This window comes from Rattus norvegicus, chromosome 14, assembly GCF_021556685.1.
Source record: "Rattus norvegicus strain SHRSP/BbbUtx chromosome 14, alternate assembly SHRSP_T2T, whole genome shotgun sequence".
Classification (NCBI taxonomy): Eukaryota; Metazoa; Chordata; class Mammalia; order Rodentia; family Muridae; genus Rattus; species Rattus norvegicus.
The window spans coordinates 100409737-100418857 of NC_141547.1; positions in this window are offsets into that span (position 1 = coordinate 100409737).

The following is a 9121-nucleotide window of genomic DNA, read 5'->3' on the forward strand; positions in this document are numbered from 1 at the left end:
AAGGAAGGAAGGAAGGAAGGAAGGAAGGAAGGAAGGAAGGAAGGAAGGAAGGAAGGAAGAAAGCAAGCAAAACACAAATCCTCCTCTGAGGTTGTTTTGACAGGTGTTTCTGGTGACAGAGATGAAAAGTAATTCAGTTACATGGTAACAGCACTGTATCATTTTTATATTAGATATGCAAGTAAGTTACATATTCAGAAAATAAAGTAAATGCTACAAAGTATTTATTTTAAAAAGAGTTTAATAGAGAAGCCAGAAATACACACCAAAAAAAAAAAAAAAAAAAAAACAGACAATCTCTTCAGAAAATAGTGCTGGTTAAACTGGACGTCCGCAGGTAGGGAAACGCAGATAGACCCACAATTGTCACCTTGTACAAAACTCAACTTTAATGCATCGAAGACCTCAACATAAAACCAGAACTCTCTGGACCTAAGAGAAGAGAAACTGGGGAATAGCTTTACACTCACAGGCAGGAGAAAACTCTCTGAACAGGATGCTGATAGCCAGTCACTAAGAACAGCAATTAATAAATAGGACTTTGTGAAACTAAAAAGTTTCCGCAAAGGACACTGTCATTTGAATAAAGCAGCAGCCACAGAATGGGAAAAGTTATTTACCAACTATACATCCAATAGAGGACTAATATCTAATAGATAGATAGAATATATCTATATTTATTTATATTTATAGATATAGATATACTAAAACACTGGATGTCAAGAAAACAGCTCAGTTAAAAATGGGTTACAGGTCTAAAAATAAAACAATTTTTTAATCAAAAAAGATAAAACATAGATGGCTGAGAGATACTTTTTAATAGTTCAGCATCCTTAGTCATCGGGGAAGTACAAATCAAAAGTCCTTACACTAGTAAGCATGGCCAACACCAACAAAACAAGTACAGCGTGTGCTGGTGAGGATGATGGGTAAGGGAACACCCGTTCATTGCTGGTGGGAGAGTAATTTATACAACTACTGCAAAAATCAGTGTGGCCATTCCCCAGGAAGCTGGGAAGAGATCTACTTCAAGACCTAGCTATTTCACTCTTGGGCATGTACCCAAAGGGCTCTACAGCTTATGTAGAAACTCTCGCTCAACCAAGGTCATTGCTGCTCTATTCATAACGGCAAGAAATTGGAAACAGCTTAGATGTCTGTCAATGGATATATGGATAATGAAAATCTGGCACATTTATACAGAGGGATATTACTCAGCTATTTTTTTAAAAAAAATGAATCATGAACCTCACAGGTAAGCGGAATTAGAAAAACATCATGTTGAGTGAAGAAACTCAGCCCCTCCAGATGATGAATATGTTATTTGTTTGTAAGTACATTCGCTTACAAGTTAGCTTTTAAACATTCAATAGGCACATCCCAAACCACATAACCACGAAGACTAGATAACCGGTAAGGGACTAGCGGGGAGGGATGCCTCTCTCTAGGAAGAAGGAATAGAATAGTTATGCAGAGACGTGGGGTGCTAGAACAGGAAGATTAACAAAAGAGGTGGACAGAAAAGGGGATGAGGGGGAATATATGAGGAAGGGACAGATAAGACTAAGGGCCATAGGAAGGGTCATATAAAATCATATATATCATCAAAAAATGGGACTCAAAGTCCCGACTAGACCTCTCTTGCCACTAAGGGAAATCTCCCGTGCTGGGAATGGGTTATGTCTACTTGAGTTGTTGGCCAAAGATGGCCTGTGGAATCCCCCAAACACCTCAGGCTGTTGCCGAGGTTAATCAGCTTGCCCTCCACTAACTGATGGCAAAGCCCTATTGCTGAAGACAGCCCCTGCATTTCTCACTGAACACGGAGAGGTCAAGCTTGCACCCACCTAGAGCCATCGCCCCTACTGATGCTAGAAGGTACCAGCCAGGTACCAGAAGAAAAGTAAACGCCAACCTGGATATAGACCTTTCAATCTACAATGGTGACCTGCCTCCAGGATACGCAGTAGTGGTACAGAAGTCAGGGAGTAACCACCCCCTATCTGATTAAATTTAAGATCCACTCCGTGAGATGTGAGTATATGAATATATATGTATACATTCAATGTTTTTAAGATAGGGTCTCTTTATTATGTAGCTCTGGCTGTCCTGGAACTTGCTGTGAAGACTGGGCTGGCCTTGAATTTATAAAGATCTGCCTGTCTCTACCTCCTGAGTGCTGAGAGTAAAGGTGTGCTTTTCTTTTCTTTTCTTTTCTTTCCTTTCTTTTTTTCTTTTTTCTTTTTCTTTCTTTCTTTCTTTTTTCCTTTTTCTCTTTCTTTCTTTCTTTCTTTCTTTCTTTCTTTTTTTTTTTGCACAACCAGCCTTCTGCTTACATATTATTTTGGGATTTTTTTTGTGTATATGTGCTCTTTCTTTGTTTCTTTTTTTTTCTTTCTATTTTGTTCTGTTGTGTTTTTTGTTTTTCTTCATTTTCTAAAGAGAAAGAAGGTGTGGTGGTTTGAAAGACAATGGCCCCATAGGGTCATAGGGAGTGGCACTATTAGGAGGTGTGGACTTGTTGGAGGAAGTGTGTCACTTGGGGTGAGCTTTGAGGTCTCAGATGCTCAAGCCAGGCCTAGCCAGGCATTAACTTCCAACTGCCTACTGATCCCAATTTAGAACTTGTACCAGTAAATAGCTAATCTGCTCTGATCTCCTGGTAGGCGACCACAGTTCTTGCCACCTACCAGAGTTCTCTGGATTCAGGAATGAAAACACACACACACACACACACACACACACACACACACACACACACAAAGACCTTTATATTCAATGAGCCTTAACTTGCTTAACGGCTGGGCACTTCCAAACCTCTCCACAGCTTGCACACACTCCCCTCCAGCATTCCTGAGTGAACACTTTCTAAATCTCTATTTTATCTTTGCTGCCTGCTTTCCTTCTGGACGGCCCTTCCCAGGGGCTGCTTTCCCTTTACACCTTTATTCCTACATTATGGCCATCTCACCCTCCTGCTTCTTCACAGTGTGGTCCATCCTATGACCCCCTTCCTGTGTGTGTGTGCGCGTGTGCGTGCATTCGTGCATTCGTACGTGTGTGTGTGAGTGTGTGTGTCTGTATGTGTGTGTGCATGTGTGTGTGAGAAAGAGAGTGTGTCTGTGTCTGTGTATGCATGTGTGTGAGAAAGAGAGAGAGTGTGTGTGTGAGTGTATGTGTGTGAGTCTGTGTGTGTATGAGTGTGTGTGTGTGTGTGTGAATATGTGTATGTCTGTGAGTGTGAGACAGGGAGTGTGTGTGTGAATGTGTGTGTCTGTGTGTTTGTGTGTGTGTCTGTGTGTGTTTGTGTGTGGGGGTGTGTGTGAGTATGTGTGAATGTGTGTGTCTGTGTGTCTGTGTGTGTTTGTGTGTGTGGGTGTGGGTGTGAGTGTGTGTGAATGTGTGTGTGTGAGTGTGTGTCTGTGTGAGTGTGTGTGAATGTGTGTTTGTGTGTGTGAGTGTGTGTCTGTGTGAGTATGTGTAAATGTGTGTGTCTGTGTATTCGTGTGTGTGTTTGTGTGTGTGGGTGTGGGTGTGAGTGTGTGTGAATGTGTGTGTGTGAGTGTGTGAGTGTGAGTGTGTGAGTGTGTGTCTGTGTGAGTGTGTGAATGTGTGTGTTTGTGTGTGTGTGTTTGTGGGGGGGTTAGGGGTGTGTGTGTGAGTGTGTTTTCATTCTTGAATCCAGAGAACTCTGGCGGTGGCAAGAAATGCAATCCCCAGCAGGAGCTCAGAGTGAATTAACAACTCATGGGTACAGGAACTCTAAGCTCCTCCTCCCTTCCATGTTCGCCTGCACAGCCATACTTCCTACCACAGTGACAGTGGACTAAATATCTGAAGCTATAAGCCAGCCCTATTTAAATGTTTTCTTTTATCAGAGCAGCCTTGGTCATGGTGTCTCTTCGCAACAATAAAACCCTAAGACACAAGGCAGAGAGTTGGGTGAGTTGGAAGATGAAAGTGGAGAAATCATGATCATAATATAGCATATAAAATTTATTTTCAATTCAAAGAAAGGTGAGGTACTGAGCTCAATGGGAGGAAGAGCCACTCTGCTACAGACACTGCTTCCCTAAAAATAAGGATTTGACTTAGGGCACCGTGACTGACCAAAACCATAGCTAAATGAAAACATCGTTAAGGGCGTAGCTGGGCTGGAGTGGTAGCTCGGGGATGAGGAGTGCATGCTGTGCTCGCATAAGATCCAACTGTGGTTTCAGGACAGGGGAAGTCAAGGCCCTCTGGTCTCTGTGGACTCCTTCATACTCATGGTACACATAAAATCTCTCTCTCTCTCTCTCTCTCTCTCTCTGACACACATATGGAGAGACAGAGTCAGAGAGAGAGACAGAGACAGAGAGACAGAGTGAGAGACAGAGAGACAGAGTGAGAGACAGAGAGACAGAGACAGAGGCAGAGAGAGACAGAGACAAAGTGAGAGACAGAGACAGAGAGACAGAGAGACAGAGTGAGAGACAGAGACAGAGAGAGACAGAGACAGAGAGACAGAGAGACAGAGTGAGAGACAGAGACAGAGAGAGACAGAGACAGAGAGACAGAGAGACAGAGTGAGAGACAGAGACAGAGAGACAGAGAGAGACAGAGACAGAGAGAGACAGAGAGACAGAGAACAGTTTGTCAGCTTGTGCTATGTTCGCAGCCTTTGCTGGTGACACAGCATGACAGAGCATCATCTGGGTCTGTTTGTCTTCAAGGGGATTTGCAGAGAAGTAAAGGAAACAAAGGTACGGTAAAAACAACCAAAGAAGCACGCACATGGTTATCTTCCACTACTCGTGGACCAAAGACCTCCATAGTCAGGCGGCATCGCTTGACCTCTCGGGTGAGGAAACTAATGCAGCTGAGTGACACCAGCCATTGCTAGAAAGATGCCAAAGTGTCAGGGAGCAGCTCTGGGCTCATCAGTCATCGGAACATCGCATCACTTGAAGAATTGCTCTGACTCAACCGAACACGCTGCCTGAAGGCCAGTCTAGCTCGTTGCAGAGTTAGCTGTGTGTGGTAGAGACCTAAACTAGACATTTTACAGAGCACAGCTATGCTGGTGTGTACACCGGCTGCCTACATTAGGTGCCCCATTCTTAGGAACCTGTCCGTAGACTATTCTGGCACTCAACTCTTTGAAGAAATTAACCAAGATGCCTCTGGGACCAAATCTCCTCAACTTAAAACGAAAAGGACGCTTGCCAGCTGTGAATGTGAAGGGGTCGAGGTGTAGGGCGAGTCCCAGTCTCCTCTTCAGGGAGGGCCATGGGTAGCTTTCTCTTTCCTTCTTTTTTTTTTTTTTTTTTTTTTTTTTTTTTGGTTCTTTTTTTTTTTTCGGAGCTGGGGACCGAACCCAGGGCCTTGCGCTTCCTAGGTAAGTGCTCTACCACTGAGCTAAATCCCCAGCCCCTTCTCTTTCCTTCTTAACACGTGAATGGTGAGTCTCTTGGACTCTTATCAATAGAGCCAAGCACCGCAGGAAACATACAAACTTAACCTATGCGGTTTCCCTTCATGCTGACTCCTAAATTGCAAACCTTCCCCTTGAGTGCGTTGCAGTGGTGACACGTGTAGAACCCGGCTTAGACGGTCAGTCTATCCCTGAGACAGCTGGGGATTGCCTCCTAGTGGTGGGGTGGCTTCCAGTTGCCTCTGACCACACCTTTGTTTAGGTGTCTTGTCCGAAAATGCTCTCCTACACTCTGGGCTTCACACCCTGCTTTCAGCCCCATATGGTCTCCTCTCACATTCAATAGGCTACTGTGCTTCACGTGGGAACCAAATTAATGCTCTGTATCCTCACAGGAAAGGCTGCACTCCATACAAAAACATTCTGTATTATGGTCAAACCAAAACTAAATTAAAAAACAAAGTTGCCTTCATTTTCTTTGTTCAGCGAGTCTACGTGCCCCCTTCTGCCTCATCGTCTAGTCAGACTGCACTTGAGTTCTGAGAAGAGCAATTAGAGAAAAAAATGAAAGGGATTCAGGAGGGAATGAAGAAGTAAAATCATCTCTAGTACGGAGGCGTGGTCTTCCATGTAGAATAAGCAGGTAAAGTCCGCTCGGATGAATGGAAGACATTCGGCTAAGTTGCAGGACATAGGACAGGCACACCGGCGTTTGTCTACAATGCCAGCACTCTGCAGACCACACTGAGGCTGCATAGCCAACCCACGGCTCCATCTGAGGAACAGGCGTAGCGTTCGGAATTAGTACTAAGAAGCTATTCTGTGAGGAGCTGGCAGCATGGAGGGAAAGCTTATGTGCAAGCATTAGGACGGGAGCATGGAACCTGGCCTCCATGTACGAGCTGGCCGTGCCTTGTAATCTTGTCACCCAGCATTTGCGTGGAGGCAGAGAGGGAACAACTGTTGGGGGTGCTAGCATGCAGTCTCCTTCCTCAGAGAGAGAGCCCGTCTCAGGGAACAAGGCCACCGCCTTGATGTGCAGGACACCTGATGTCCCCCCTGGCTTCTGTGCAGGCACAGGTGTGCCTACAACTGCACACGTGTGCACAGACAAGTTTATTTCTGTACATTAACAGTTAACAATCTGAAAAAAAGAAATTAAAAAGCAATTTCATTTACAATAGCATCAAAAAGAATAAGTTACATCTATTAGAGTGGCCGTTATTAAAGGAAACAGGAAATACCTGTTGCAGGCAAGTGAGGTGGCTCGTGAGGTAAAGCCACTGCTGAAAAAGCCACAAAACCCGAGTCCCATCCCCAGAACCTGCAGAACACGTATACACATGCAAATCAAACATGGAAAATACATATTGGAAGAATACAGAGAAAGTGGAATGCTTACATACTGTTCACAGTTCCACAGTGAGCCCTTAAAGAGTCTTAAATCAAACTCGCAGATGATGCAGTGATTCCCTTCAGGGTATGGACACAAAAGAATCAAAACGGAGGTTACAAACAGATATCTGTCTTTGTAGACAACAGCCTGCCATGCTCGCCTCTCCCCTACCCCACTTTCCTACCTGGAAGTCTTAACCCACAGGGCGAGCCAATGTTGGTGATGGCCTCCCATGCCTAGTTGTCTGTTCGAGCTTCTTCTTCCCATCACACACTTTCCCCTAGTTCTCTAGAGTCTGTTTCTTTGAAAGGATACATTAAATGGAGAATGTAGCTCAGCTGGTAGAGAGCTTCGCTAGTTACCTAAGTCATACTTATCCCCAGCACCAAATAAAACCAGTGTGGCCAAGCACGGTGGTACACTGGTTTAACCCCAGCTCTGGGCAGACATAGGCAGGCAGATCTTGTGAGTTCAAGGCTAGCCTGATCTACACAGTGAGTTCTAGGCAAGCATGATCTACACAGAGAGACCCTGTCTTCCTTTGGTACAGTGGTAATTCCAGCCCTTGGGAGGTAGAGACAGGAAAATAAGAAGTGTAAAGCTGTACTAAGCCATATAGCAAACCAGCTGGGTACTCTAGGACACCCTCTCTTGGAAAGAAGAGGTGGGAGGAGAGGGAAGGGCAAAGGAAGGGAGATAAAAAGGAGAAGAAAAGGGAAAAGAAAAAGAAAAAAATAAGTAGTCATCTACAAACCACATAGAAAGGCAACAGGGAAAAACAGCCGTGCAGAATCTTGATCCCGGATATCTAGTCTTTCCAACTAGGAAAAAAATTAATCACTATTGTTTAAGCCACACCACTGTTTAAGCCACCCAGTCTTAATGCTACAGCAGTCCTCGTACCCTAATATGCTGTGTGCTCATATTTAAAGCAGGATTAACCTTTCAAGTCAACATGTGAAAGCAACCAATTTACAATAAAAAGATAAGAAAATGTGATGCATACACCTCTAACATGTCATAACATCCATGAGCTCTTAGAACACATGCTCAATGAAATTTGTTATCCACAAAGAGATCACTCATACAAGACTCCCAGAGCTGTCAAATCTAAAGACAGAGAGTGGATGAGCAGTTGTCATGGGCGCAGGGAAGGGTGTAAGGGGAAGCATGCCTCTAACCAGAGTTTAGGATTCTCAGATGAGGGGTGCTGAAGACTGACTGGACCATAACGTAGGCTATACTTAGCAACACTAACTGAACATTAAAACCTGAATAAGATAGTAGTTCTTTGTGTTTTGTTGTAATTTCAGAAGAATAAAATATTAAAGAATAGATATTAAATATCAGGTTTGTGCATTGGAAATTATAATACTGAAAGAAATCAAATAAAACAGAATGGCATCTTACATTTCTGGAATTCAAGATCTAATACTGTTAATATAATATTACTGCTCAAAGCAATACATGAGCTCATTGCAAAATTTCAAGAGCATGTTTTTCAGTGTGTGTGTGTGTGTGTGTGTGTGTGTGTGTGCGCGCGCGCGCGCGCGCGCGCGTGCATTCACTTTCCAAGTGTGTTGGGGTGACAATGAAGGCAAGAAGAGGGCACTGGAACTGTTGCAAACATTCCTGAGACGCCCGACTTGACTTCTGGACGTTGTGGAAGAGCAGGGAGTACTTTTAACTGCTGAGCCATCTCCCCAGGTCCTACTCCCAAGAAAAATGTTTACAAAAATAGAAAAATCTAGAACCAGAACCCAGGTTCTCCTGAGGGAGAATGAGGAGGCAGTCACATTTGAATTTGCAGCCAGCCTAGGCAACATTTTAAGAGCCTACAAGAAGCAGGCATAGAGAATGGTTTAATCCTAGCACTTACACAGCAAGGTGCAGGCCAGCCAGAGTTATAGCCTGAAACCTTGTCTCAAAAAAGGCGGGGGGGGGATTCATATGAAATTTCAAGAGACCACTAAAGAGTGGTCCTGAACAGGTCCAGCAGAGGCAGGAAAAAGGTGAATTCAAGGCCAGTCTGGGCTACAACAGCGAGATCCAGTAAGAAAGAGAGAAAGGTCAGCACCTTGGAGGTCCCATGGATCTGTGTCTTGCTTTAATGGCATTTGGCTGGAACTCCCTCTTTGTTAGCTTCCATGCACCTTCTCGTCTTTCCAGCTGCACACAGCCTCAGGGGCCATCTCCTAACTCCTTTCAGCTCCTAGGACAAGCCAGCACCATCTCTTCATGGTTAGCTTCCTACTCCAGACCAGGACCTCTCAGCTTCCTCAGAATTATTCCACCGAAGTGGAAGTTGC